Here is a 22,715-nt window from a genome sequence, read left to right on the forward strand (position 1 = left end):
ATGGCATTCCTTGAATCTTAGGCCATGACTCTGCACCACATGCCCCCAAAACCCATGACCTTCAATTCCAAGAAATTTCCAAGAATCCTTGCCATGAAGTTCTACTGCATCCCCAAAACTTCAGTCCACCACATCCCAGTTAGACTCCCCAAATCACATTGCATACTCCCCCTAAAAAGAAAAGAAAAAAAGAAAAAAAGACATGAATAGCCTTTCATAAACAAGTTCTTCTTCCGGTAAACATCAGAACGTGGCATTCCTCGAAGTTCTGTTGGATCCCGTTCTATAAACATGTCCAATTTCGTGAAATGTCTTGACTTGAAATTCCAAGAAAACTGCACGGAAACGCCACCGAATCCCATACATTGCACCAAAAGTGTTACTTTAAAGTCCATATTATGCAGGTCAGTGCAACTGCATTGTTTGGTTAACTCTAGCATGAACTGAAATGCAGTGCTTTGTCAACATTAATGCACTTCGGGGTGAACTTGCCAGAGGGTTCAAGACTCTAGCTTGAGCCCGCAGCCAAAGGTTAGGTTTGTCAGAAGTGGGATTCGAACCCACGCCTCCAGGGGAGACTGCGACCTGAACGCAGCGCCTTAGACCGCTCGGCCATCCTGACGTGAGGGCAAAGGGTGAGCAGTACTTTTGGAGCTGCACCGAATGGCAGATGATCTGAAAGCTAGTGGTTCTCCGCTCACCCGAGCCATAGCACATGCCTCGTTGGCGCAGTTAGGCAGCGCGTCAGTCTCATAATCTGAAGGTCGTGAGTTCGAGCCTCACACAGGGCAGGCTGGTGCTTTTTGATACATGGGAGCATGTAAATGAAAGAGCTGCTTTCTGTATCATTCCTTTTGTGAGTTTTTCCAGTCCTTCATATGCAATGTCATAGAAATCAAGTGTTCTTGTGGGACTAATGTTGAACAAATGCAGCAATAGTATTACTCTCATATTTATGTAATATGCGTCAGTGTTGTTGCAGTATGTTTTTTTAAGGCTAATGTAATTCTATCATTCTAATGACAAGTCTTGTCAATGCTAAAGCAATGTTTTGCATGGCATTCCTTGAATCTTAGGCCATGACTCTGCACCACATGCCCCCAAAACCCATGACCTTCAATTCCAAGAAATTTCCAAGAATCCTTGCCATGAAGTTCTACTGCATCCCCAAAACTTCAGTCCACCACATCCCAGTTAGACTCCCAAAATCACATTGAATACTCCCCCTAAAAAGAAAAGAAAAAAAGAAAAAAAGACATGAATAGCCTTTCATAAACAAGTTCTTCTTCCGGTAAACATCAGAAAGTGGCATTCCTCGAAGTTCTGTTGGATCCCGTTCTATAAACATGTCCAATTTCGTGAAATGTCTTGACTTGAAATTCCAAGAAAACTGCACGAAAACGCCACCGAATCCCATACATTGCACCAAAAGTGTTACTTTAAAGTCCATATTATGCAGGTCAGTGCAACTGCATTGTTTGGTTAACTCTAGCATGAACAGAAATGCAGTGCTTTGTCAACATTAATGCACTTTGGGGTGAACTTGCCAGAGGGTTCAAGACTCTAGCTTGAGCCCACAGGCAAAGGTTAGGTTTGTCAGAAGTGGGATTCGAACCCACGCCTCCAGGGGAGACTGCGACCTGAACGCAGCGCCTTAGACCGCTCAGCCATCCTGACGTGAGGGCTAAGGGTGAGCAGTACTTTTGGAGCTGCACCGAATGGCAGATGATCTGGAAGCTAGTGGTTCTCCGCTCACCCGAGCCACAGCACATGCCTCGTTGGCGCAGTTAGGCAGCGCGTCAGTCTCATAATCTGAAGGTCGTGAGTTCGAGCCTCACACGGGGCAGGCTGGTGCTTTTTGATACATGGGAGCATGTAAATGAAAGAGCTGCTTTCTGTATCATTCCTTTTGTGCGTTTTTCCAGTCCTTCATATGCAATGTCATAGAAATCAAGTGTTCTTGTGGGACTAATGTTGAACAAATGCAGCAATAGTATTACTCTCATATTTATGTAATATGCGTCAGTGTTGTTGCAGTATGTTTTTTTAAGGCTAATGTAATTCTATCATTCCAATGACAAGTCTTGTCAATGCTAAAGCAATGTTTTGCATGGCATTCCTTGAATCTTAGGCCATGACTCTGCACCACATGCCCCCAAAACCCATGACCTTCAATTCCAAGAAATTTCCAAGAATCCTTGCCATGAAGTTCTACTGCATCCCCAAAACTTCAGTCCACCACATCCCAGTTAGACTCCCCAAATCACATTGCATACTCCCCCTAAAAAGAAAAGAAAAAAAGAAAAAAAGACATGAATAGCCTTTCATAAACAAGTTCTTCTTCCGGTAAACATCAGAACGTGGCATTCCTCGAAGTTCTGTTGGATCCCGTTCTATAAACATGTCCAATTTCGTGAAATGTCTTGACTTGAAATTCCAAGAAAACTGCACGGAAACGCCACCGAATCCCATACATTGCACCAAAAGTGTTACTTTAAAGTCCATATTATGCAGGTCAGTGCAACTGCATTGTTTGGTTAACTCTAGCATGAACTGAAATGCAGTGCTTTGTCAACATTAATGCACTTCGGGGTGAACTTGCCAGAGGGTTCAAGACTCTAGCTTGAGCCCGCAGCCAAAGGTTAGGTTTGTCAGAAGTGGGATTCGAACCCACGCCTCCAGGGGAGACTGCGACCTGAACGCAGCGCCTTAGACCGCTCGGCCATCCTGACGTGAGGGCAAAGGGTGAGCAGTACTTTTGGAGCTGCACCGAATGGCAGATGATCTGAAAGCTAGTGGTTCTCCGCTCACCCGAGCCATAGCACATGCCTCGTTGGCGCAGTTAGGCAGCGCGTCAGTCTCATAATCTGAAGGTCGTGAGTTCGAGCCTCAAACAGGGCAGGCTGGTGCTTTTTGATACATGGGAGCATGTAAATGAAAGAGCTGCTTTCTGTATCATTCCTTTTGTGAGTTTTTCCAGTCCTTCATATGCAATGTCATAGAAATCAAGTGTTCTTGTGGGACTAATGTTGAACAAATGCAGCAATAGTATTACTCTCATATTTATGTAATATGCGTCAGTGTTGTTGCAGTATGTTTTTTTAACCCTCCTGTTATCCTCAAATCTGATAACACTTTTTACCCTCTGGGGTCAATTTGACCCCAGTAATTTAAACCTCCACAATATGTTTATTTTTTTTACAAAGGTTTGTCTCAGTTAATGTATGTCTTTGTTGATTACTTAAGTAACGTTTTAAGTTGACATCCACCCATCACCCCCCTCCCCACCCCACCTAACCCCACCTAACCCCTTATACATCCAGAATACCCATTGCACGACTATGGACAAATTTACAAATCAACATAAAATCTTACTGATTTGACCTAAAATTGGAAAAGTATAAATACATCTTGGGTTTTATTTGTTTTATAATGTTTCTAAGTATAGATTTATGCAATCTATGACATTTGGAAAGAAAAACTATTTATTTTATCAAGGATAGTAACACGAGTTATGTTTGGGGTCAATCTCACAAAAATTATGTTTTCTCCTCCCCCATGGCATGGGAAACATCAAATTTCTCACAAAAATTATGTTTTCCCCTCCCCAATACACAGGAAAGAATTATTAGTTATCTTGAGAATTATGTCACATGTCATGTGAACTACTAGTAGTTCTCGCAATATTACAGATATGGTTATGTTTGGTTAGAGCCCTAAAACAGAGGGACGTTTTTTGAAAATGACATTGAATATGTAAAATTACAATGAACATTATAAATTCAAATTATAACATGTTATAATGACCTCAATATAACAACCAAAACAAATGTGTGTGAAATTTTAATATTTCTTCTGTTTTATTATACAACTAAAAGAGCCTGGGGTCAAATTGACCCCAAGGAACACCGATGCTACAAAATTTGTACAGGACTTTGAAAAAAATATTAGCAAGTTAATTTTATGTTTACAGAGTTGTCCCCATTAAATTAGGAAAAGTCATTCAATTTGAAGCAAAAAAATAAAAAATAAATTATGTTTTTACAGACGTTAAACATTGAATGGGGTCAAATTGACCCCAAGGATAAGAGGAGGGTTAAGGCTAATGTAATTCTATCATTCTAATGACAAGTCTTGTCAATGCTAAAGCAATGTTTTGCATGGCATTCCTTGAATCTTAGGCCATGACTCTGCACCACATGCCCCCAAAACCCATGACCTTCAATTCCAAGAAATTTCCAAGAATCCTTGCCATGAAGTTCTACTGCATCCCCAAAACTTCAGTCCACCACATCCCAGTTAGACTCCCAAAATCACATTGCATACTCCCCCTAAAAAAGAAAAGAAAAAAAGAAAAAAAGACATGAATAGCCTTTCATAAACAAGTTCTTCTTCCGGTAAACATCAGAACGTGGCATTCCTCGAAGTTCTGTTGGATCCCATTCTATAAACATGTCCAATTTCATGAAATGTCTTGACTTGAAATTCCAAGAAAACTGCACGAAAACGCCACCGAATCCCATACATTGCACCAAAAGTGTTACTTTAAAGTCCATATTATGCAGGTCAGTGCAACTGCATTGTTTGGTTAACTCTAACATGAACTGAAATGCAGTGCTTTGTCAACATTAATGCACTTCGGGGTGAACTTGCCAGAGGGTTCAAGACTCTAGCTTGAGCCCGCAGCCAAAGGTTAGGTTTGTCAGAAGTGGGATTCGAACCCACGCCTCCAGGGGAGACTGCGACCTGAACGCAGCGCCTTAGACCGCTCGGCCATCCTGACGTGAGGGCAAAGGGTGAGCAGTACTTTTGGAGCTGCACCGAATGGCAGATGATCTGAAAGCTAGTGGTTCTCCGCTCACCCGAGCCATAGCACATGCCTCGTTGGCGCAGTTAGGCAGCGCGTCAGTCTCATAATCTGAAGGTCGTGAGTTCGAGCCTCACACGGGGCAGGCTGGTGCTTTTTGATACATGGGAGCATGTAAATGAAAGAGCTGCTTTCTGTATCATTCCTTTTGTGAGTTTTTCCAGTCCTTCATATGCAATGTCATAGAAATCAAGTGTTCTTGTGGGACTAATGTTGAACAAATGCAGCAATAGTATTACTCTCATATTTATGTAATATGCGTCAGTGTTGTTGCAGTATGTTTTTTTAAGGCTAATGTAATTCTATCATTCCAATGACAAGTCTTGTCAATGCTAAAGCAATGTTTTGCATGGCATTCCTTGAATCTTAGGCCATGACTCTGCACCACATGCCCCCAAAACCCATGACCTTCAATTCCAAGAAATTTCCAAGAATCCTTGCCATGAAGTTCTACTGCATCCCCAAAACTTCAGTCCACCACATCCCAGTTAGACTCCCAAAATCACATTGAATACTCCCCCTAAAAAGAAAAGAAAAAAAGAAAAAAAGACATGAATAGCCTTTCATAAACAAGTTCTTCTTCCGGTAAACATCAGAACGTGGCATTCCTCGAAGTTCTGTTGGATCCCGTTCTATAAACATGTACAATTTCGTGAAATGTCTTGACTTGAAATTCCAAGAAAACTGCACGAAAACGCCACCGAATCCCATACATTGCACCAAAAGTGTTACTTTAAAGTCCATATTATGCAGGTCAGTGCAACTGCATTGTTTGGTTAACTCTAGCATGAACAGAAATGCAGTGCTTTGTCAACATTAATGCACTTTGGGGTGAACTTGCCAGAGGGTTCAAGACTCTAGCTTGAGCCCACAGGCAAATGTTAGGTTTGTCAGAAGTGGGATTCGAACCCACGCCTCCAGGGGAGACTGCGACCTGAACGCAGCGCCTTAGACCGCTCAGCCATCCTGACGTGAGGGCTAAGGGTGAGCAGTACTTTTGGAGCTGCACCGAATGGCAGATGATCTGGAAGCTAGTGGTTCTCCGCTCACCCGAGCCACAGCACATGCCTCGTTGGCGCAGTTAGGCAGCGCGTCAGTCTCATAATCTGAAGGTCGTGAGTTCGAGCCTCACACGGGGCAGGCTGGTGCTTTTTGATACATGGGAGCATGTAAATGAAAGAGCTGCTTTCTGTATCATTCCTTTTGTGCGTTTTTCCAGTCCTTCATATGCAATGTCATAGAAATCAAGTGTTCTTGTGGGACTAATGTTGAACAAATGCAGCAATAGTATTACTCTCATATTTATGTAATATGCGTCAGTGTTGTTGCAGTATGTTTTTTTAAGGCTAATGTAATTCTATCATTCCAATGACAAGTCTTGTCAATGCTAAAGCAATGTTTTGCATGGCATTCCTTGAATCTTAGGCCATGACTCTGCACCACATGCCCCCAAAACCCATGACCTTCAATTCCAAGAAATTTCCAAGAATCCTTGCCATGAAGTTCTACTGCATCCCCAAAACTTCAGTCCACCACATCCCAGTTAGACTCCCCAAATCACATTGCATACTCCCCCTAAAAAGAAAAGAAAAAAAGAAAAAAAGACATGAATAGCCTTTCATAAACAAGTTCTTCTTCCGGTAAACATCAGAACGTGGCATTCCTCGAAGTTCTGTTGGATCCCGTTCTATAAACATGTCCAATTTCGTGAAATGTCTTGACTTGAAATTCCAAGAAAACTGCACGGAAACGCCACCGAATCCCATACATTGCACCAAAAGTGTTACTTTAAAGTCCATATTATGCAGGTCAGTGCAACTGCATTGTTTGGTTAACTCTAGCATGAACTGAAATGCAGTGCTTTGTCAACATTAATGCACTTCGGGGTGAACTTGCCAGAGGGTTCAAGACTCTAGCTTGAGCCCGCAGCCAAAGGTTAGGTTTGTCAGAAGTGGGATTCGAACCCACGCCTCCAGGGGAGACTGCGACCTGAACGCAGCGCCTTAGACCGCTCGGCCATCCTGACGTGAGGGCAAAGGGTGAGCAGTACTTTTGGAGCTGCACCGAATGGCAGATGATCTGAAAGCTAGTGGTTCTCCGCTCACCCGAGCCATAGCACATGCCTCGTTGGCGCAGTTAGGCAGCGCATCAGTCTCATAATCTGAAGGTCGTGAGTTCGAGCCTCACACAGGGCAGGCTGGTGCTTTTTGATACATGGGAGCATGTAAATGAAAGAGCTGCTTTCTGTATCATTCCTTTTGTGAGTTTTTCCAGTCCTTCATATGCAATGTCATAGAAATCAAGTGTTCTTGTGGGACTAATGTTGAACAAATGCAGCAATAGTATTACTCTCATATTTATGTAATATGCGTCAGTGTTGTTGCAGTATGTTTTTTTAAGGCTAATGTAATTCTATCATTCTAATGACAAGTCTTGTCAATGCTAAAGCAATGTTTTGCATGGCATTCCTTGAATCTTAGGCCATGACTCTGCACCACATGCCCCCAAAACCCATGACCTTCAATTCCAAGAAATTTCCAAGAATCCTTGCCATGAAGTTCTACTGCATCCCCAAAACTTCAGTCCACCACATCCCAGTTAGACTCCCAAAATCACATTGAATACTCCCCCTAAAAAGAAAAGAAAAAAAGAAAAAAAGACATGAATAGCCTTTCATAAACAAGTTCTTCTTCCGGTAAACATCAGAACGTGGCATTCCTCGAAGTTCTGTTGGATCCCGTTCTATAAACATGTCCAATTTCGTGAAATGTCTTGACTTGAAATTCCAAGAAAACTGCACGAAAACGCCACCGAATCCCATACATTGCACCAAAAGTGTTACTTTAAAGTCCATATTATGCAGGTCAGTGCAACTGCATTGTTTGGTTAACTCTAGCATGAACAGAAATGCAGTGCTTTGTCAACATTAATGCACTTTGGGGTGAACTTGCCAGAGGGTTCAAGACTCTAGCTTGAGCCCACAGGCAAAGGTTAGGTTTGTCAGAAGTGGGATTCGAACCCACGCCTCCAGGGGAGACTGCGACCTGAACGCAGCGCCTTAGACCGCTCAGCCATCCTGACGTGAGGGCTAAGGGTGAGCAGTACTTTTGGAGCTGCACCGAATGGCAGATGATCTGGAAGCTAGTGGTTCTCCGCTCACCCGAGCCACAGCACATGCCTCGTTGGCGCAGTTAGGCAGCGCGTCAGTCTCATAATCTGAAGGTCGTGAGTTCGAGCCTCACACGGGGCAGGCTGGTGCTTTTTGATACATGGGAGCATGTAAATGAAAGAGCTGCTTTCTGTATCATTCCTTTTGTGCGTTTTTCCAGTCCTTCATATGCAATGTCATAGAAATCAAGTGTTCTTGTGGGACTAATGTTGAACAAATGCAGCAATAGTATTACTCTCATATTTATGTAATATGCGTCAGTGTTGTTGCAGTATGTTTTTTTAAGGCTAATGTAATTCTATCATTCCAATGACAAGTCTTGTCAATGCTAAAGCAATGTTTTGCATGGCATTCCTTGAATCTTAGGCCATGACTCTGCACCACATGCCCCCAAAACCCATGACCTTCAATTCCAAGAAATTTCCAAGAATCCTTGCCATGAAGTTCTACTGCATCCCCAAAACTTCAGTCCACCACATCCCAGTTAGACTCCCCAAATCACATTGCATACTCCCCCTAAAAAGAAAAGAAAAAAAGAAAAAAAGACATGAATAGCCTTTCATAAACAAGTTCTTCTTCCGGTAAACATCAGAACGTGGCATTCCTCGAAGTTCTGTTGGATCCCGTTCTATAAACATGTCCAATTTCGTGAAATGTCTTGACTTGAAATTCCAAGAAAACTGCACGGAAACGCCACCGAATCCCATACATTGCACCAAAAGTGTTACTTTAAAGTCCATATTATGCAGGTCAGTGCAACTGCATTGTTTGGTTAACTCTAGCATGAACTGAAATGCAGTGCTTTGTCAACATTAATGCACTTCGGGGTGAACTTGCCAGAGGGTTCAAGACTCTAGCTTGAGCCCGCAGCCAAAGGTTAGGTTTGTCAGAAGTGGGATTCGAACCCACGCCTCCAGGGGAGACTGCGACCTGAACGCAGCGCCTTAGACCGCTCGGCCATCCTGACGTGAGGGCAAAGGGTGAGCAGTACTTTTGGAGCTGCACCGAATGGCAGATGATCTGAAAGCTAGTGGTTCTCCGCTCACCCGAGCCATAGCACATGCCTCGTTGGCGCAGTTAGGCAGCGCGTCAGTCTCATAATCTGAAGGTCGTGAGTTCGAGCCTCACACAGGGCAGGCTGGTGCTTTTTGATACATGGGAGCATGTAAATGAAAGAGCTGCTTTCTGTATCATTCCTTTTGTGAGTTTTTCCAGTCCTTCATATGCAATGTCATAGAAATCAAGTGTTCTTGTGGGACTAATGTTGAACAAATGCAGCAATAGTATTACTCTCATATTTATGTAATATGCGTCAGTGTTGTTGCAGTATGTTTTTTTAACCCTCCTGTTATCCTCAAATCTGATAACACTTTTTACCCTCTGGGGTCAATTTGACCCCAGTAATTTAAACCTCCACAATATGTTTATTTTTTTTACAAAGGTTTGTCTCAGTTAATGTATGTCTTTGTTGATTACTTAAGTAACGTTTTAAGTTGACATCCACCCATCACCCCCCTCCCCACCCCACCTAACCCCACCTAACCCCTTATACATCCAGAATACCCATTGCACGACTATGGACAAATTTACAAATCAACATAAAATCTTACTGATTTGACCTAAAATTGGAAAAGTATAAATACATCTTGGGTTTTATTTGTTTTATAATGTTTCTAAGTATAGATTTATGCAATCTATGACATTTGGAAAGAAAAACTATTTATTTTATCAAGGATAGTAACACGAGTTATGTTTGGGGTCAATCTCACAAAAATTATGTTTTCTCCTCCCCCATGGCATGGGAAACATCAAATTTCTCACAAAAATTATGTTTTCCCCTCCCCAATACACAGGAAAGAATTATTAGTTATCTTGAGAATTATGTCACATGTCATGTGAACTACTAGTAGTTCTCGCAATATTACAGATATGGTTATGTTTGGTTAGAGCCCTAAAACAGAGGGACGTTTTTTGAAAATGACATTGAATATGTAAAATTACAATGAACATTATAAATTCAAATTATAACATGTTATAATGACCTCAATATAACAACCAAAACAAATGTGTGTGAAATTTTAATATTTCTTCTGTTTTATTATACAACTAAAAGAGCCTGGGGTCAAATTGACCCCAAGGAACACCGATGCTACAAAATTTGTACAGGACTTTGAAAAAAATATTAGCAGGTTAATTTTATGTTTACAGAGTTGTCCCCATTAAATTAGGAAAAGTCATTCAATTTGAAGCAAAAAAATAAAAAATAAATTATGTTTTTACAGACGTTAAACATTGAATGGGGTCAAATTGACCCCAAGGATAAGAGGAGGGTTAAGGCTAATGTAATTCTATCATTCTAATGACAAGTCTTGTCAATGCTAAAGCAATGTTTTGCATGGCATTCCTTGAATCTTAGGCCATGACTCTGCACCACATGCCCCCAAAACCCATGACCTTCAATTCCAAGAAATTTCCAAGAATCCTTGCCATGAAGTTCTACTGCATCCCCAAAACTTCAGTCCACCACATCCCAGTTAGACTCCCAAAATCACATTGCATACTCCCCCTAAAAAAGAAAAGAAAAAAAGAAAAAAAGACATGAATAGCCTTTCATAAACAAGTTCTTCTTCCGGTAAACATCAGAACGTGGCATTCCTCGAAGTTCTGTTGGATCCCATTCTATAAACATGTCCAATTTCATGAAATGTCTTGACTTGAAATTCCAAGAAAACTGCACGAAAACGCCACCGAATCCCATACATTGCACCAAAAGTGTTACTTTAAAGTCCATATTATGCAGGTCAGTGCAACTGCATTGTTTGGTTAACTCTAACATGAACTGAAATGCAGTGCTTTGTCAACATTAATGCACTTCGGGGTGAACTTGCCAGAGGGTTCAAGACTCTAGCTTGAGCCCGCAGCCAAAGGTTAGGTTTGTCAGAAGTGGGATTCGAACCCACGCCTCCAGGGGAGACTGCGACCTGAACGCAGCGCCTTAGACCGCTCGGCCATCCTGACGTGAGGGCAAAGGGTGAGCAGTACTTTTGGAGCTGCACCGAATGGCAGATGATCTGAAAGCTAGTGGTTCTCCGCTCACCCGAGCCATAGCACATGCCTCGTTGGCGCAGTTAGGCAGCGCGTCAGTCTCATAATCTGAAGGTCGTGAGTTCGAGCCTCACACGGGGCAGGCTGGTGCTTTTTGATACATGGGAGCATGTAAATGAAAGAGCTGCTTTCTGTATCATTCCTTTTGTGAGTTTTTCCAGTCCTTCATATGCAATGTCATAGAAATCAAGTGTTCTTGTGGGACTAATGTTGAACAAATGCAGCAATAGTATTACTCTCATATTTATGTAATATGCGTCAGTGTTGTTGCAGTATGTTTTTTTAAGGCTAATGTAATTCTATCATTCCAATGACAAGTCTTGTCAATGCTAAAGCAATGTTTTGCATGGCATTCCTTGAATCTTAGGCCATGACTCTGCACCACATGCCCCCAAAACCCATGACCTTCAATTCCAAGAAATTTCCAAGAATCCTTGCCATGAAGTTCTACTGCATCCCCAAAACTTCAGTCCACCACATCCCAGTTAGACTCCCAAAATCACATTGAATACTCCCCCTAAAAAGAAAAGAAAAAAAGAAAAAAAGACATGAATAGCCTTTCATAAACAAGTTCTTCTTCCGGTAAACATCAGAACGTGGCATTCCTCGAAGTTCTGTTGGATCCCGTTCTATAAACATGTCCAATTTCGTGAAATGTCTTGACTTGAAATTCCAAGAAAACTGCACGAAAACGCCACCGAATCCCATACATTGCACCAAAAGTGTTACTTTAAAGTCCATATTATGCAGGTCAGTGCAACTGCATTGTTTGGTTAACTCTAGCATGAACAGAAATGCAGTGCTTTGTCAACATTAATGCACTTTGGGGTGAACTTGCCAGAGGGTTCAAGACTCTAGCTTGAGCCCACAGGCAAATGTTAGGTTTGTCAGAAGTGGGATTCGAACCCACGCCTCCAGGGGAGACTGCGACCTGAACGCAGCGCCTTAGACCGCTCAGCCATCCTGACGTGAGGGCTAAGGGTGAGCAGTACTTTTGGAGCTGCACCGAATGGCAGATGATCTGGAAGCTAGTGGTTCTCCGCTCACCCGAGCCACAGCACATGCCTCGTTGGCGCAGTTAGGCAGCGCGTCAGTCTCATAATCTGAAGGTCGTGAGTTCGAGCCTCACACGGGGCAGGCTGGTGCTTTTTGATACATGGGAGCATGTAAATGAAAGAGCTGCTTTCTGTATCATTCCTTTTGTGCGTTTTTCCAGTCCTTCATATGCAATGTCATAGAAATCAAGTGTTCTTGTGGGACTAATGTTGAACAAATGCAGCAATAGTATTACTCTCATATTTATGTAATATGCGTCAGTGTTGTTGCAGTATGTTTTTTTAAGGCTAATGTAATTCTATCATTCCAATGACAAGTCTTGTCAATGCTAAAGCAATGTTTTGCATGGCATTCCTTGAATCTTAGGCCATGACTCTGCACCACATGCCCCCAAAACCCATGACCTTCAATTCCAAGAAATTTCCAAGAATCCTTGCCATGAAGTTCTACTGCATCCCCAAAACTTCAGTCCACCACATCCCAGTTAGACTCCCCAAATCACATTGCATACTCCCCCTAAAAAGAAAAGAAAAAAAGAAAAAAAGACATGAATAGCCTTTCATAAACAAGTTCTTCTTCCGGTAAACATCAGAACGTGGCATTCCTCGAAGTTCTGTTGGATCCCGTTCTATAAACATGTCCAATTTCGTGAAATGTCTTGACTTGAAATTCCAAGAAAACTGCACGAAAACGCCACCGAATCCCATACATTGCACCAAAAGTGTTACTTTAAAGTCCATATTATGCAGGTCAGTGCAACTGCATTGTTTGGTTAACTCTAGCATGAACTGAAATGCAGTGCTTTGTCAACATTAATGCACTTCGGGGTGAACTTGCCAGAGGGTTCAAGACTCTAGCTTGAGCCCGCAGCCAAAGGTTAGGTTTGTCAGAAGTGGGATTCGAACCCACGCCTCCAGGGGAGACTGCGACCTGAACGCAGCGCCTTAGACCGCTCGGCCATCCTGACGTGAGGGCAAAGGGTGAGCAGTACTTTTGGAGCTGCACCGAATGGCAGATGATCTGGAAGCTAGTGGTTCTCCGCTCACCCGAGCCATAGCACATGCCTCGTTGGCGCAGTTAGGCAGCGCGTCAGTCTCATAATCTGAAGGTCGTGAGTTCGAGCCTCACACGGGGCAGGCTGGTGCTTTTTGATACATGGGAGCATGTAAATGAAAGAGCTGCTTTCTGTATCATTCCTTTTGTGCGTTTTTCCAGTCCTTCATATGCAATGTCATAGAAATCAAGTGTTCTTGTGGGACTAATGTTGAACAAATGCAGCAATAGTATTACTCTCATATTTATGTAATATGCGTCAGTGTTGTTGCAGTATGTTTTTTTAAGGCTAATGTAATTCTATCATTCCAATGACAAGTCTTGTCAATGCTAAAGCAATGTTTTGCATGGCATTCCTTGAATCTTAGGCCATGACTCTGCACCACATGCCCCCAAAACCCATGACCTTCAATTCCAAGAAATTTCCAAGAATCCTTGCCATGAAGTTCTACTGCATCCCCAAAACTTCAGTCCACCACATCCCAGTTAGACTCCCAAAATCACATTGCATACTCCCCCTAAAAAAGAAAAGAAAAAAAGAAAAAAAGACATGAATAGCCTTTCATAAACAAGTTCTTCTTCCGGTAAACATCAGAACGTGGCATTCCTCGAAGTTCTGTTGGATCCCATTCTATAAACATGTCCAATTTCATGAAATGTCTTGACTTGAAATTCCAAGAAAACTGCACGAAAACGCCACCGAATCCCATACATTGCACCAAAAGTGTTACTTTAAAGTCCATATTATGCATGTCAGTGCAACTGCATTGTTTGGTTAACTCTAACATGAACTGAAATGCAGTGCTTTGTCAACATTAATGCACTTTGGGGTGAACTTGCCAGAGGGTTCAAGACTCTAGCTTGAGCCCACAGGCAAAGGTTAGGTTTGTCAGAAGTGGGATTCGAACCCACGCCTCCAGGGGAGACTGCGACCTGAACGCAGCGCCTTAGACCGCTCAGCCATCCTGACGTGAGGGCTAAGGGTGAGCAGTACTTTTGGAGCTGCACCGAATGGCAGATGATCTGGAAGCTAGTGGTTCTCCGCTCACCCGAGCCACAGCACATGCCTCGTTGGCGCAGTTAGGCAGCGCGTCAGTCTCATAATCTGAAGGTCGTGAGTTCGAGCCTCACACGGGGCAGGCTGGTGCTTTTTGATACATGGGAGCATGTAAATGAAAGAGCTGCTTTCTGTATCATTCCTTTTGTGCGTTTTTCCAGTCCTTCATATGCAATGTCATAGAAATCAAGTGTTCTTGTGGGACTAATGTTGAACAAATGCAGCAATAGTATTACTCTCATATTTATGTAATATGCGTCAGTGTTGTTGCAGTATGTTTTTTTAAGGCTAATGTAATTCTATCATTCCAATGACAAGTCTTGTCAATGCTAAAGCAATGTTTTGCATGGCATTCCTTGAATCTTAGGCCATGACTCTGCACCACATGCCCCCAAAACCCATGACCTTCAATTCCAAGAAATTTCCAAGAATCCTTGCCATGAAGTTCTACTGCATCCCCAAAACTTCAGTCCACCACATCCCAGTTAGACTCCCCAAATCACATTGCATACTCCCCCTAAAAAGAAAAGAAAAAAAGAAAAAAAGACATGAATAGCCTTTCATAAACAAGTTCTTCTTCCGGTAAACATCAGAACGTGGCATTCCTCGAAGTTCTGTTGGATCCCGTTCTATAAACATGTCCAATTTCGTGAAATGTCTTGACTTGAAATTCCAAGAAAACTGCACGGAAACGCCACCGAATCCCATACATTGCACCAAAAGTGTTACTTTAAAGTCCATATTATGCAGGTCAGTGCAACTGCATTGTTTGGTTAACTCTAGCATGAACTGAAATGCAGTGCTTTGTCAACATTAATGCACTTCGGGGTGAACTTGCCAGAGGGTTCAAGACTCTAGCTTGAGCCCGCAGCCAAAGGTTAGGTTTGTCAGAAGTGGGATTCGAACCCACGCCTCCAGGGGAGACTGCGACCTGAACGCAGCGCCTTAGACCGCTCGGCCATCCTGACGTGAGGGCAAAGGGTGAGCAGTACTTTTGGAGCTGCACCGAATGGCAGATGATCTGAAAGCTAGTGGTTCTCCGCTCACCCGAGCCATAGCACATGCCTCGTTGGCGCAGTTAGGCAGCGCGTCAGTCTCATAATCTGAAGGTCGTGAGTTCGAGCCTCACACAGGGCAGGCTGGTGCTTTTTGATACATGGGAGCATGTAAATGAAAGAGCTGCTTTCTGTATCATTCCTTTTGTGAGTTTTTCCAGTCCTTCATATGCAATGTCATAGAAATCAAGTGTTCTTGTGGGACTAATGTTGAACAAATGCAGCAATAGTATTACTCTCATATTTATGTAATATGCGTCAGTGTTGTTGCAGTATGTTTTTTTAAGGCTAATGTAATTCTATCATTCTAATGACAAGTCTTGTCAATGCTAAAGCAATGTTTTGCATGGCATTCCTTGAATCTTAGGCCATGACTCTGCACCACATGCCCCCAAAACCCATGACCTTCAATTCCAAGAAATTTCCAAGAATCCTTGCCATGAAGTTCTACTGCATCCCCAAAACTTCAGTCCACCACATCCCAGTTAGACTCCCCAAATCACATTGCATACTCCCCCTAAAAAAGAAAAGAAAAAAAGAAAAAAAGACATGAATAGCCTTTCATAAACAAGTTCTTCTTCCGGTAAACATCAGAACGTGGCATTCCTCGAAGTTCTGTTGGATCCCGTTCTATAAACATGTCCAATTTCGTGAAATGTCTTGACTTGAAATTCCAAGAAAACTGCACGAAAACGCCACCGAATCCCATACATTGCACCAAAAGTGTTACTTTAAAGTCCATATTATGCAGGTCAGTGCAACTGCATTGTTTGGTTAACTCTAGCATGAACAGAAATGCAGTGCTTTGTCAACATTAATGCACTTTGGGGTGAACTTGCCAGAGGGTTCAAGACTCTAGCTTGAGCCCACAGGCAAAGGTTAGGTTTGTCAGAAGTGGGATTCGAACCCACGCCTCCAGGGGAGACTGCGACCTGAACGCAGCGCCTTAGACCGCTCGGCCATCCTGACGTGAGGGCTAAGGGTGAGCAGTACTTTTGGAGCTGCACCGAGAGGCAGATGATCTGGAAGCTAGTGGTTCTCCGCTCACCCGAGCCACAGCACATGCCTCGTTGGCGCAGTTAGGCAGCGCGTCAGTCTCATAATCTGAAGGTCGTGAGTTCGAGCCTCACACGGGGCAGGCTGGTGCTTTTTGATACATGGGAGCATGTAAATGAAAGAGCTGCTTTCTGTATCATTCCTTTTGTGCGTTTTTCCAGTCCTTCATATGCAATGTCATAGAAATCAAGTGTTCTTGTGGGACTAATGTTGAACAAATGCAGCAATAGTATTACTCTCATATTTATGTAATATGCGTCAGTGTTGTTGCAGTATGTTTTTTTAAGGCTAATGTAATTCTATCATTCCAATGACAAGTCTTGTCAATGCTAAAGCAATGTTTTGCATGGCATTCCTTGAATCTTAGGCCATGACTCTGCACCACATGCCCCCAAAACCCATGACCTTCAATTCCAAGAAATTTCCAAGAATCCTTGCCATGAAGTTCTACTGCATCCCCAAAACTTCAGTCCACCACATCCCAGTTAGACTCCCCAAATCACATTGCATACTCCCCCTAAAAAGAAAAGAAAAAAAGAAAAAAAGACATGAATAGCCTTTCATAAACAAGTTCTTCTTCCGGTAAACATCAGAACGTGGCATTCCTCGAAGTTCTGTTGGATCCCGTTCTATAAACATGTCCAATTTCGTGAAATGTCTTGACTTGAAATTCCAAGAAAACTGCACGAAAACGCCACCGAATCCCATACATTGCACCAAAAGTGTTACTTTAAAGTCCATATTATGCAGGTCAGTGCAACGGCATTGTTTGGTTAACTCTAGCATGAACTGAAATGCAGTGCTTTGTCAACATTAATGCACTTCGGGGTGAACTTGCCAGAGGGTTCAAGACTCTAGCTTGAGCCCGCAGCCAAAGGTTAGGTTTGTCAGAAGTGGGATTCGAACCCACGCCTCCAGGGGAGACTGCGACCTGAACGCAGCGCCTTAGACCGCTCGGCCATCCTGACGTGAGGGCAAAGGGTGAGCAGTACTTTTGGAGCTGCACCGAATGGCAGATGATCTGGAAGCTAGTGGTTCTCCGCTCACCCGAGCCATAGCACATGCCTCGTTGGCGCAGTTAGGCAGCGCGTCAGTCTCATAATCTGAAGGTCGTGAGTTCGAGCCTCACACGGGGCAGGCTGGTGCTTTTTGATACATGGGAGCATGTAAATGAAAGAGCTGCTTTCTGTATCATTCCTTTTGTGCGTTTTTCCAGTCCTTCATATGCAATGTCATAGAAATCAAGTGTTCTTGTGGGACTAATGTTGAACAAATGCAGCAATAGTATTACTCTCATATTTATGTAATATGCGTCAGTGTTGTTGCAGTATGTTTTTTTAAGGCTAATGTAATTCTATCATTCCAATGACAAGTCTTGTCAATGCTAAAGCAATGTTTTGCATGGCATTCCTTGAATCTTAGGCCATGACTCTGCACCACATGCCCCCAAAACCCATGACCTTCAATTCCAAGAAATTTCCAAGAATCCTTGCCATGAAGTTCTACTGCATCCCCAAAACTTCAGTCCACCACATCCCAGTTAGACTCCCAAAATCACATTGCATACTCCCCCTAAAAAAGAAAAGAAAAAAAGAAAAAAAGACATGAATAGCCTTTCATAAACAAGTTCTTCTTCCGGTAAACATCAGAACGTGGCATTCCTCGAAGTTCTGTTGGATCCCATTCTATAAACATGTCCAATTTCATGAAATGTCTTGACTTGAAATTCCAAGAAAACTGCACGAAAACGCCACCGAATCCCATACATTGCACCAAAAGTGTTACTTTAAAGTCCATATTATGCAGGTCAGTGCAACTGCATTGTTTGGTTAACTCTAACATGAACTGAAATGCAGTGCTTTGTCAACATTAATGCACTTTGGGGTGAACTTGCCAGAGGGTTCAAGACTCTAGCTTGAGCCCACAGGCAAAGGTTAGGTTTGTCAGAAGTGGGATTCGAACCCACGCCTCCAGGGGAGACTGCGACCTGAACGCAGCGCCTTAGACCGCTCAGCCATCCTGACGTGAGGGCTAAGGGTGAGCAGTACTTTTGGAGCTGCACCGAATGGCAGATGATCTGGAAGCTAGTGGTTCTCCGCTCACCCGAGCCACAGCACATGCCTCGTTGGCGCAGTTAGGCAGCGCGTCAGTCTCATAATCTGAAGGTCGTGAGTTCGAGCCTCACACGGGGCAGGCTGGTGCTTTTTGATACATGGGAGCATGTAAATGAAAGAGCTGCTTTCTGTATCATTCCTTTTGTGCGTTTTTCCAGTCCTTCATATGCAATGTCATAGAAATCAAGTGTTCTTGTGGGACTAATGTTGAACAAATGCAGCAATAGTATTACTCTCATATTTATGTAATATGCGTCAGTGTTGTTGCAGTATGTTTTTTTAAGGCTAATGTAATTCTATCATTCCAATGACAAGTCTTGTCAATGCTAAAGCAATGTTTTGCATGGCATTCCTTGAATCTTAGGCCATGACTCTGCACCACATGCCCCCAAAACCCATGACCTTCAATTCCAAGAAATTTCCAAGAATCCTTGCCATGAAGTTCTACTGCATCCCCAAAACTTCAGTCCACCACATCCCAGTTAGACTCCCCAAATCACATTGCATACTCCCCCTAAAAAGAAAAGAAAAAAAGAAAAAAAGACATGAATAGCCTTTCATAAACAAGTTCTTCTTCCGGTAAACATCAGAACGTGGCATTCCTCGAAGTTCTGTTGGATCCCGTTCTATAAACATGTCCAATTTCGTGAAATGTCTTGACTTGAAATTCCAAGAAAACTGCACGGAAACGCCACCGAATCCCATACATTGCACCAAAAGTGTTACTTTAAAGTCCATATTATGCAGGTCAGTGCAACTGCATTGTTTGGTTAACTCTAGCATGAACTGAAATGCAGTGCTTTGTCAACATTAATGCACTTCGGGGTGAACTTGCCAGAGGGTTCAAGACTCTAGCTTGAGCCCGCAGCCAAAGGTTAGGTTTGTCAGAAGTGGGATTCGAACCCACGCCTCCAGGGGAGACTGCGACCTGAACGCAGCGCCTTAGACCGCTCGGCCATCCTGACGTGAGGGCAAAGGGTGAGCAGTACTTTTGGAGCTGCACCGAATGGCAGATGATCTGAAAGCTAGTGGTTCTCCGCTCACCCGAGCCATAGCACATGCCTCGTTGGCGCAGTTAGGCAGCGCGTCAGTCTCATAATCTGAAGGTCGTGAGTTCGAGCCTCACACAGGGCAGGCTGGTGCTTTTTGATACATGGGAGCATGTAAATGAAAGAGCTGCTTTCTGTATCATTCCTTTTGTGAGTTTTTCCAGTCATTCATATGCAATGTCATAGAAATCAAGTGTTCTTGTGGGACTAATGTTGAACAAATGCAGCAATAGTATTACTCTCATATTTATGTAATATGCGTCAGTGTTGTTGCAGTATGTTTTTTTAAGGCTAATGTAATTCTATCATTCTAATGACAAGTCTTGTCAATGCTAAAGCAATGTTTTGCATGGCATTCCTTGAATCTTAGGCCATGACTCTGCACCACATGCCCCCAAAACCCATGACCTTCAATTCCAAGAAATTTCCAAGAATCCTTGCCATGAAGTTCTACTGCATCCCCAAAACTTCAGTCCACCACATCCCAGTTAGACTCCCAAAATCACATTGCATACTCCCCCTAAAAAAGAAAAGAAAAAAAGAAAAAAAGACATGAATAGCCTTTCATAAACAAGTTCTTCTTCCGGTAAACATCAGAACGTGGCATTCCTCGAAGTTCTGTTGGATCCCATTCTATAAACATGTCCAATTTCATGAAATGTCTTGACTTGAAATTCCAAGAAAACTGCACGAAAACGCCACCGAATCCCATACATTGCACCAAAAGTGTTACTTTAAAGTCCATATTATGCAGGTCAGTGCAACTGCATTGTTTGGTTAACTCTAACATGAACTGAAATGCAGTGCTTTGTCAACATTAATGCACTTCGGGGTGAACTTGCCAGAGGGTTCAAGACTCTAGCTTGAGCCCGCAGCCAAAGGTTAGGTTTGTCAGAAGTGGGATTCGAACCCACGCCTCCAGGGGAGACTGCGACCTGAACGCAGCGCCTTAGACCGCTCGGCCATCCTGACGTGAGGGCAAAGGGTGAGCAGTACTTTTGGAGCTGCACCGAATGGCAGATGATCTGAAAGCTAGTGGTTCTCCGCTCACCCGAGCCATAGCACATGCCTCGTTGGCGCAGTTAGGCAGCGCGTCAGTCTCATAATCTGAAGGTCGTGAGTTCGAGCCTCACACGGGGCAGGCTGGTGCTTTTTGATACATGGGAGCATGTAAATGAAAGAGCTGCTTTCTGTATCATTCCTTTTGTGAGTTTTTCCAGTCCTTCATATGCAATGTCATAGAAATCAAGTGTTCTTGTGGGACTAATGTTGAACAAATGCAGCAATAGTATTACTCTCATATTTATGTAATATGCGTCAGTGTTGTTGCAGTATGTTTTTTTAAGGCTAATGTAATTCTATCATTCCAATGACAAGTCTTGTCAATGCTAAAGCAATGTTTTGCATGGCATTCCTTGAATCTTAGGCCATGACTCTGCACCACATGCCCCCAAAACCCATGACCTTCAATTCCAAGAAATTTCCAAGAATCCTTGCCATGAAGTTCTACTGCATCCCCAAAACTTCAGTCCACCACATCCCAGTTAGACTCCCAAAATCACATTGAATACTCCCCCTAAAAAGAAAAGAAAAAAAGAAAAAAAGACATGAATAGCCTTTCATAAACAAGTTCTTCTTCCGGTAAACATCAGAACGTGGCATTCCTCGAAGTTCTGTTGGATCCCGTTCTATAAACATGTCCAATTTCGTGAAATGTCTTGACTTGAAATTCCAAGAAAACTGCACGAAAACGCCACCGAATCCCATACATTGCACCAAAAGTGTTACTTTAAAGTCCATATTATGCAGGTCAGTGCAACTGCATTGTTTGGTTAACTCTAGCATGAACAGAAATGCAGTGCTTTGTCAACAATAATGCACTTTGGGGTGAACTTGCCAGAGGGTTCAAGACTCTAGCTTGAGCCCACAGGCAAAGGTTAGGTTTGTCAGAAGTGGGATTCGAACCCACGCCTCCAGGGGAGACTGCGACCTGAACGCAGCGCCTTAGACCGCTCAGCCATCCTGACGTGAGGGCTAAGGGTGAGCAGTACTTTTGGAGCTGCACCGAATGGCAGATGATCTGGAAGCTAGTGGTTCTCCGCTCACCCGAGCCACAGCACATGCCTCGTTGGCGCAGTTAGGCAGCGCGTCAGTCTCATAATCTGAAGGTCGTGAGTTCGAGCCTCACACGGGGCAGGCTGGTGCTTTTTGATACATGGGAGCATGTAAATGAAAGAGCTGCTTTCTGTATCATTCCTTTTGTGCGTTTTTCCAGTCCTTCATATGCAATGTCATAGAAATCAAGTGTTCTTGTGGGACTAATGTTGAACAAATGCAGCAATAGTATTACTCTCATATTTATGTAATATGCGTCAGTGTTGTTGCAGTATGTTTTTTTAAGGCTAATGTAATTCTATCATTCCAATGACAAGTCTTGTCAATGCTAAAGCAATGTTTTGCATGGCATTCCTTGAATCTTAGGCCATGACTCTGCACCACATGCCCCCAAAACCCATGACCTTCAATTCCAAGAAATTTCCAAGAATCCTTGCCATGAAGTTCTACTGCATCCCCAAAACTTCAGTCCACCACATCCCAGTTAGACTCCCCAAATCACATTGCATACTCCCCCTAAAAAGAAAAGAAAAAAAGAAAAAAAGACATGAATAGCCTTTCATAAACAAGTTCTTCTTCCGGTAAACATCAGAACGTGGCATTCCTCGAAGTTCTGTTGGATCCCGTTCTATAAACATGTCCAATTTCGTGAAATGTCTTGACTTGAAATTCCAAGAAAACTGCACGGAAACGCCACCGAATCCCATACATTGCACCAAAAGTGTTACTTTAAAGTCCATATTATGCAGGTCAGTGCAACTGCATTGTTTGGTTAACTCTAGCATGAACTGAAATGCAGTGCTTTGTCAACATTAATGCACTTCGGGGTGAACTTGCCAGAGGGTTCAAGACTCTAGCTTGAGCCCGCAGCCAAAGGTTAGGTTTGTCAGAAGTGGGATTCGAACCCACGCCTCCAGGGGAGACTGCGACCTGAACGCAGCGCCTTAGACCGCTCGGCCATCCTGACGTGAGGGCAAAGGGTGAGCAGTACTTTTGGAGCTGCACCGAATGGCAGATGA

At 43.2% G+C, this 22,715-nt stretch overlaps 37 non-coding genes across 37 annotated transcripts; 17 read left to right on the forward strand and 20 right to left on the reverse strand.

Moving 5' to 3' along the window:
- Window positions 1-539: 539 nt before the first annotated feature.
- Window positions 540-622, reverse strand: trnal-cag (transfer RNA leucine (anticodon CAG)). The gene has a single exon. It is a non-coding gene; the product is annotated as a tRNA-Leu (tRNA).
- A 95-nt stretch (window positions 623-717) lies between these two features.
- On the forward strand, window positions 718-791 carry trnam-cau (transfer RNA methionine (anticodon CAU)). The gene has a single exon. It is a non-coding gene; the product is annotated as a tRNA-Met (tRNA).
- An 803-nt stretch (window positions 792-1,594) lies between these two features.
- Window positions 1,595-1,677, reverse strand: trnal-cag (transfer RNA leucine (anticodon CAG)). The gene has a single exon. It is a non-coding gene; the product is annotated as a tRNA-Leu (tRNA).
- A 95-nt stretch (window positions 1,678-1,772) lies between these two features.
- trnam-cau (transfer RNA methionine (anticodon CAU)) lies at window positions 1,773-1,846 on the forward strand. The gene has a single exon. It is a non-coding gene; the product is annotated as a tRNA-Met (tRNA).
- An 803-nt stretch (window positions 1,847-2,649) lies between these two features.
- On the reverse strand, window positions 2,650-2,732 carry trnal-cag (transfer RNA leucine (anticodon CAG)). The gene has a single exon. It is a non-coding gene; the product is annotated as a tRNA-Leu (tRNA).
- Window positions 2,733-4,700: 1,968 nt separating this feature from the next.
- trnal-cag (transfer RNA leucine (anticodon CAG)) lies at window positions 4,701-4,783 on the reverse strand. The gene has a single exon. It is a non-coding gene; the product is annotated as a tRNA-Leu (tRNA).
- Window positions 4,784-4,878: 95 nt separating this feature from the next.
- trnam-cau (transfer RNA methionine (anticodon CAU)) lies at window positions 4,879-4,952 on the forward strand. Its single transcript has one exon. It is a non-coding gene; the product is annotated as a tRNA-Met (tRNA).
- An 803-nt stretch (window positions 4,953-5,755) lies between these two features.
- On the reverse strand, window positions 5,756-5,838 carry trnal-cag (transfer RNA leucine (anticodon CAG)). Its single transcript has one exon. It is a non-coding gene; the product is annotated as a tRNA-Leu (tRNA).
- A 95-nt stretch (window positions 5,839-5,933) lies between these two features.
- Window positions 5,934-6,007, forward strand: trnam-cau (transfer RNA methionine (anticodon CAU)). Its single transcript has one exon. It is a non-coding gene; the product is annotated as a tRNA-Met (tRNA).
- An 803-nt stretch (window positions 6,008-6,810) lies between these two features.
- Window positions 6,811-6,893, reverse strand: trnal-cag (transfer RNA leucine (anticodon CAG)). Its single transcript has one exon. It is a non-coding gene; the product is annotated as a tRNA-Leu (tRNA).
- A 972-nt stretch (window positions 6,894-7,865) lies between these two features.
- Window positions 7,866-7,948, reverse strand: trnal-cag (transfer RNA leucine (anticodon CAG)). The gene has a single exon. It is a non-coding gene; the product is annotated as a tRNA-Leu (tRNA).
- A 95-nt stretch (window positions 7,949-8,043) lies between these two features.
- trnam-cau (transfer RNA methionine (anticodon CAU)) lies at window positions 8,044-8,117 on the forward strand. The gene has a single exon. It is a non-coding gene; the product is annotated as a tRNA-Met (tRNA).
- An 803-nt stretch (window positions 8,118-8,920) lies between these two features.
- On the reverse strand, window positions 8,921-9,003 carry trnal-cag (transfer RNA leucine (anticodon CAG)). The gene has a single exon. It is a non-coding gene; the product is annotated as a tRNA-Leu (tRNA).
- Window positions 9,004-9,098: 95 nt separating this feature from the next.
- On the forward strand, window positions 9,099-9,172 carry trnam-cau (transfer RNA methionine (anticodon CAU)). Its single transcript has one exon. It is a non-coding gene; the product is annotated as a tRNA-Met (tRNA).
- A 1,799-nt stretch (window positions 9,173-10,971) lies between these two features.
- Window positions 10,972-11,054, reverse strand: trnal-cag (transfer RNA leucine (anticodon CAG)). The gene has a single exon. It is a non-coding gene; the product is annotated as a tRNA-Leu (tRNA).
- Window positions 11,055-11,149: 95 nt separating this feature from the next.
- trnam-cau (transfer RNA methionine (anticodon CAU)) lies at window positions 11,150-11,223 on the forward strand. The gene has a single exon. It is a non-coding gene; the product is annotated as a tRNA-Met (tRNA).
- An 803-nt stretch (window positions 11,224-12,026) lies between these two features.
- trnal-cag (transfer RNA leucine (anticodon CAG)) lies at window positions 12,027-12,109 on the reverse strand. The gene has a single exon. It is a non-coding gene; the product is annotated as a tRNA-Leu (tRNA).
- Window positions 12,110-12,204: 95 nt separating this feature from the next.
- trnam-cau (transfer RNA methionine (anticodon CAU)) lies at window positions 12,205-12,278 on the forward strand. Its single transcript has one exon. It is a non-coding gene; the product is annotated as a tRNA-Met (tRNA).
- Window positions 12,279-13,081: 803 nt separating this feature from the next.
- On the reverse strand, window positions 13,082-13,164 carry trnal-cag (transfer RNA leucine (anticodon CAG)). Its single transcript has one exon. It is a non-coding gene; the product is annotated as a tRNA-Leu (tRNA).
- Window positions 13,165-13,259: 95 nt separating this feature from the next.
- On the forward strand, window positions 13,260-13,333 carry trnam-cau (transfer RNA methionine (anticodon CAU)). Its single transcript has one exon. It is a non-coding gene; the product is annotated as a tRNA-Met (tRNA).
- Window positions 13,334-14,137: 804 nt separating this feature from the next.
- Window positions 14,138-14,220, reverse strand: trnal-cag (transfer RNA leucine (anticodon CAG)). The gene has a single exon. It is a non-coding gene; the product is annotated as a tRNA-Leu (tRNA).
- Window positions 14,221-14,315: 95 nt separating this feature from the next.
- trnam-cau (transfer RNA methionine (anticodon CAU)) lies at window positions 14,316-14,389 on the forward strand. The gene has a single exon. It is a non-coding gene; the product is annotated as a tRNA-Met (tRNA).
- Window positions 14,390-15,192: 803 nt separating this feature from the next.
- Window positions 15,193-15,275, reverse strand: trnal-cag (transfer RNA leucine (anticodon CAG)). Its single transcript has one exon. It is a non-coding gene; the product is annotated as a tRNA-Leu (tRNA).
- A 95-nt stretch (window positions 15,276-15,370) lies between these two features.
- On the forward strand, window positions 15,371-15,444 carry trnam-cau (transfer RNA methionine (anticodon CAU)). Its single transcript has one exon. It is a non-coding gene; the product is annotated as a tRNA-Met (tRNA).
- Window positions 15,445-16,248: 804 nt separating this feature from the next.
- Window positions 16,249-16,331, reverse strand: trnal-cag (transfer RNA leucine (anticodon CAG)). The gene has a single exon. It is a non-coding gene; the product is annotated as a tRNA-Leu (tRNA).
- Window positions 16,332-16,426: 95 nt separating this feature from the next.
- trnam-cau (transfer RNA methionine (anticodon CAU)) lies at window positions 16,427-16,500 on the forward strand. Its single transcript has one exon. It is a non-coding gene; the product is annotated as a tRNA-Met (tRNA).
- An 803-nt stretch (window positions 16,501-17,303) lies between these two features.
- Window positions 17,304-17,386, reverse strand: trnal-cag (transfer RNA leucine (anticodon CAG)). Its single transcript has one exon. It is a non-coding gene; the product is annotated as a tRNA-Leu (tRNA).
- A 95-nt stretch (window positions 17,387-17,481) lies between these two features.
- On the forward strand, window positions 17,482-17,555 carry trnam-cau (transfer RNA methionine (anticodon CAU)). Its single transcript has one exon. It is a non-coding gene; the product is annotated as a tRNA-Met (tRNA).
- An 804-nt stretch (window positions 17,556-18,359) lies between these two features.
- Window positions 18,360-18,442, reverse strand: trnal-cag (transfer RNA leucine (anticodon CAG)). The gene has a single exon. It is a non-coding gene; the product is annotated as a tRNA-Leu (tRNA).
- A 95-nt stretch (window positions 18,443-18,537) lies between these two features.
- On the forward strand, window positions 18,538-18,611 carry trnam-cau (transfer RNA methionine (anticodon CAU)). Its single transcript has one exon. It is a non-coding gene; the product is annotated as a tRNA-Met (tRNA).
- Window positions 18,612-19,414: 803 nt separating this feature from the next.
- Window positions 19,415-19,497, reverse strand: trnal-cag (transfer RNA leucine (anticodon CAG)). The gene has a single exon. It is a non-coding gene; the product is annotated as a tRNA-Leu (tRNA).
- Window positions 19,498-19,592: 95 nt separating this feature from the next.
- Window positions 19,593-19,666, forward strand: trnam-cau (transfer RNA methionine (anticodon CAU)). The gene has a single exon. It is a non-coding gene; the product is annotated as a tRNA-Met (tRNA).
- An 804-nt stretch (window positions 19,667-20,470) lies between these two features.
- On the reverse strand, window positions 20,471-20,553 carry trnal-cag (transfer RNA leucine (anticodon CAG)). Its single transcript has one exon. It is a non-coding gene; the product is annotated as a tRNA-Leu (tRNA).
- Window positions 20,554-20,648: 95 nt separating this feature from the next.
- Window positions 20,649-20,722, forward strand: trnam-cau (transfer RNA methionine (anticodon CAU)). Its single transcript has one exon. It is a non-coding gene; the product is annotated as a tRNA-Met (tRNA).
- Window positions 20,723-21,525: 803 nt separating this feature from the next.
- trnal-cag (transfer RNA leucine (anticodon CAG)) lies at window positions 21,526-21,608 on the reverse strand. Its single transcript has one exon. It is a non-coding gene; the product is annotated as a tRNA-Leu (tRNA).
- A 95-nt stretch (window positions 21,609-21,703) lies between these two features.
- trnam-cau (transfer RNA methionine (anticodon CAU)) lies at window positions 21,704-21,777 on the forward strand. The gene has a single exon. It is a non-coding gene; the product is annotated as a tRNA-Met (tRNA).
- Window positions 21,778-22,580: 803 nt separating this feature from the next.
- trnal-cag (transfer RNA leucine (anticodon CAG)) lies at window positions 22,581-22,663 on the reverse strand. The gene has a single exon. It is a non-coding gene; the product is annotated as a tRNA-Leu (tRNA).
- Between the last annotated feature and the right edge of the window lie 52 nt (window positions 22,664-22,715).

The sequence above is a fragment of the Pimephales promelas genome, chromosome 24 (assembly GCF_988280905.1).
Source record: "Pimephales promelas chromosome 24, fPimPro1.hap1.1, whole genome shotgun sequence".
Lineage (NCBI taxonomy): Eukaryota > Metazoa > Chordata > Actinopteri > Cypriniformes > Leuciscidae > Pimephales > Pimephales promelas.